General features: G+C 40.2%; 1 protein-coding gene across 1 annotated transcript in view; it reads right to left on the bottom strand.

Annotated features, from left to right (window-relative positions):
- The window catches only part of MAP3K5 (mitogen-activated protein kinase kinase kinase 5), a 148606-nt gene extending 145083 nt beyond the window's left edge, over positions 1-3523 (bottom strand). Inside the window, exon 1 of the mRNA XM_037739239.1 lies at positions 3498-3523. The gene's annotated coding sequence lies outside the window, so the exon portion shown is untranslated. The remainder of the gene's footprint in view (positions 1-3497) is intronic.
- Positions 3524-4214: the final 691 nt, after the last annotated feature.

Here is a 4214-nt window from a genome sequence, read left to right as displayed (position 1 = left end):
TCAGCTAATTTTTGTATTTTTAGCAGAGATGGGGTTTCACCACGTTGGCCAGGATGGTCTCGATCTCTTGACCTTGTGATCCACCCATCTTGGCCTCTCAAAGTAATGTGAGTAGGCGTGAGCCACACTGCACTGGCCTCTTTCCTATGTTTTTAAGGCAATCATTTTTTTTCAATTTCCCATTGCCAATGTCAGGAAAAAGCAGGTGATAAGCTGCAGAAGCCACATGGATGCAAGTGGGCCTGAGCTAAGAGACGGCCCAGTGAGTGTGCAGTGGGGGAAAAGTTGTGTGACACTGTGTTTCTCAAACAGATACAACTGCCCAGAAAAGCACTTTTGCAAAATGATGAAAACTAATAGTAGGGAACATTTATTTCCCAAGTTGGCTCACAGGTAATTTAGAAATGTTATTACTGCATTTTCTGTGTACAGATTGCCACCAAACGCATAGTTTGAAATAGCTGGTAATCCAAAGTAAATAAAAACAACTCCTATGTGATCAAGGACAGACACCCAAAGTGGAACAATTGCCTTTTATTAATAAAGTACTTGTTCTAAAATATGCAAACTTGATTCAAAGACCTGATTTCCTTAAATTTCAGAACACTGAGGCATGGTCATAAAATAACAAAACACACTACAAAATCCCACAGCTTAAAATCTAGTCTTATTCTGATTAATTTTTGTTGTTGTTTTTGAGACAGAGTCTCACTCTGTTGCCCAGGCTAGAGCGCAGTGACGTGATCTCGGCTCGCCGCAGTCTCTGCCTGGGTGAAAGTGATTCTCGTGTCTCAGCCTTCCAGCTAACTAGGATTACAGGCTTAGCCACCACACCTGGCTAATTGTTGTATTTTCAGTAGAGCTGGGGTTTTGCCATGTTGGCCATACTGGTCTTGAACTCCTGGCCTCAAATGATCCTGCTACCTCAGCCTACCAAAGTGCTGGGATTACAGGCGTGAGCCACTGCCCTGGCCCCTAATTAATTATTTTCACTGTTGAAAAAAAAAAACAAAAAACTCCAATTCTGTTTTTCAATTTTTAGAAACTACATAAAGGTAAACAGAAGTGTGTGTTGAAAATGAAATGAGCTTCTGGAAAGACAAGCTCTCAGCATTTAAATGTATTGAAATAGATGCTTGAAATATTCAACTTTTTATAAGGACATTCAGCACCTGAAACACAGCAACTCTCTCTCAAGTCAGTGGGCAATTTCTTCAAAGTGTACAATATTTGGTTCTTTTTTTTGTTTTTTGAGACGAAGTTTTGCTCTGTCGCCAGGCTAGAGGGCAGTGGTGTGACCTTGGCTCACTGCAACCTCCAACTCCCAGGTTCAAGCAATTCTCCTGCCTCAGCCTCCCAAGTAGCTGGAACTACAGGCACGCGCCACCATTCCCAGTGAATTTTTTCACACTTTTAGTAGAGATGGAGTTTCACCATGTTGGCCAGGGTGGTCTTGATCTCTTGACCTTGTGACCTGCCTGTCTCGGCCTACCAAAATGCTGGGATTACAGGCATGAGCCACCGCACCTGGCCAATATTTGGTTCTTTTATCGGCCTGCTTCTCCACAAGTCCAAGCTGGGCTAGGCAGGATGGCCTTCTTTCTGCCAGTCCGGTCTCAGGGAATGCTTCCTTCTCTGAAGGACCCTGACATAATGGCTACCCTCTCTTTAACATGCCACCTTATGTTCATTTTCTAATTTTTTTTTCTTCTTTGTTCACTGACTTTCTACCAGTTAGACTCTGTCTACGCAACAGTTACACGTGTGGCTGTTTCCACTTCCAACCTCCCGTGAGAGCCCCGAGGCACCAAGCCCAAAGCCTGGCGCACACTGCAGGTCCAATCAATATTTGTTCAATCAAATTCGTGAGATTAAACAGTTTAACACCTTTAACAAATTAAACAGTGTTTAAAAACAGTGCATTGAAGCATGTAGCAATAATTGCTCATTTCCTGTTGAGATAGGAAGGATAACAGTTTATAATGGCAACATTATTTATGCTGAAATACGTATCCGCCCTGGTTAAATCTTAAGCATAAGTTTTAAAATTACTTCAGAGTTGGGTAATTATGACAAAAAAAAAAAAAGTTTAAAATTTCTGATTTAAAGAGAAACAACCAATTGTAGTGTTGTGATCTTGTCATCTTAAATCAAATCTTGTGCAGGCTTTTATAATATACTGTATATTATCTTCACTCCGAGTTGCAGAGGTACATTCTTTAAGGTTTTTAAAGACTGGCTTACTTTCCGAAATAAATGTACAACCACTGGCCACAACCATTGGCCTAACAAGGCTGTTTCCACTTCATATTTCTTCTTCATGCGGCATTTTTTAAATTTAAAATTTACTTTTCTCATGTTTTCACATTTGTTTAATTCTGTGTGGAGGGTAGGGATTCTGCAGCATAGTCTCAAAGGCAGACTACAATACTTAGGAACTTAAATCAATCTCTTCAAGTAGAAGATAGATGACAGATATCTTTATATCTGTGTACGTGTAACTTACACATACTACAGACACATATACATACACACATGTGTGTGCATCTCCATGCAGATATAGGCTGCTTTAGTGCCACTCAGAATTCCACAACATTGAATACACTAAAAAACATTCTTTTTTTTTTTGAGACATAGTCTCATTCTGTCACCCAGACTGGTGTGCAGCGACATGATCTTGGCTCATTGCAACCTCCACCTTCCTGGTTCAAGCAATTCTCCTGCCTTAGCCTACTAAGTAGCTGAGATTACAGGAGTATGCCACCATGCCAGGCTATTTTTTTTATTTTTTATTTTTTTATTAGAGATGGAGTTTCACTATGCTGGCCAGGCTGGTCTTGAATTCTTGACCTCAGGTGATCCACCTCCCTCTGCCTCCCAAAATGCTGGGATTAAGTCGTGAGCCATCATGCCTGGCCTGAATATACTATGAAAAGTTTCTTCCAAAAGATAGTTATATACAGAAAAAGCCAGGCATCAGTGTCATCTCTCATTATGAAAAATAAAGTTTCACTACAATGAAGTGCTTACATAAGATAATCTATTTATTTACTTATTTTTATTTTTTTGAGACAGAGCCTCGCTCTGTCACCCAGGCTGGAGTACAGTGGCACATTCTCAGCTCACTGCAACCTCCACCTCCCAGGTTCACATGATTCTCTTGCCTCAGCCTCCTGAGTAGCTGGGATTACAGGTGCATGCCACTGCGCCTAGCTAATTTTTTTTTATTGGAGATGGGGTTTCAACATACTGGTCAGACTGGTCTCAAACTCCTGACCTTGTAATCTGCTCGCCTCAGCCTCCCAACGTGCTGGGATTACAAGAGTGAGCCACTGTGCCTGGCTGATAACCATATTTATAGTGATATATCAGAAAATCTAAAGAGGAATAACAGGGATAGAAATTAATAATTTGTGGAGATTTTTAAAGTACCAGAGATTAGTTAATGGAAAAGAAAATATTTTTTAAAACTCTGAGAGGTTAAGTAAAATACTCACAGTATTCTTCTGGCAAATGATTTCCTGAAAAACAAGAAAAAAAATATAGCACAAGTTAATACAAAACTCAGTAATTTTACAACATTTATTAAAACTATGTGGGAAAATTTGTATTAACAATGATAGCAATTAGAAATTTCAGAAGTATAGATTCAGTTTCTACATCTGAAAAGTTTACTATCAATCAATCAATCAATCTATCTATTTTAGAGATAGGGGCTGGCTCTGTTGCCCAGGTTGGAGTACAATGTCACAATCATAGCTCACTACAGCCAGGAGCTACTGAGCTCAAGTGATCCTCCCACCTCAGCCTCCCAAGCAGCTAGGACTACAGGGCTACAGGTGCATGCCAGCACAGCCAGCTTATTTTAGTATTTTTCTTTTTGTAGAGACAAGATCTTGCTATGTTGCTCAGACTGGTCTCAAACTCCTGGCCTCAAGCAATTCTTCCACTTTGGCCTCTCAAAATGCTGGGATTATAGGTATGAGCCACCATGCCTGGCCCAAAAAGTTTACAATCTATGGAGGAGACAGGAGAACACAAAAGTGTTGTCCATGGTTTAAAAAACAAACAAACAAAAAACCCAGCACAAACATGGAAAATCCCCAAACTGAATAACCTAGAAATAATTACTGCAGATTAACTGATCAGTCACAATCTCTTTAGGAGGAGGTTAAAGCTAGTTTGCTTTCCCTAAGCACAATCTCCCTCACACT

This window comes from Cebus imitator, unplaced genomic scaffold (genome assembly GCF_001604975.1).
Source record: "Cebus imitator isolate Cc_AM_T3 unplaced genomic scaffold, Cebus_imitator-1.0 Scaffold65, whole genome shotgun sequence".
NCBI lineage: Eukaryota > Metazoa > Chordata > Mammalia > Primates > Cebidae > Cebus > Cebus imitator.
The sequence above is the reverse complement of the archived record's forward strand: the minus strand, read 5'-3'. Positions and strand labels throughout refer to the sequence as shown.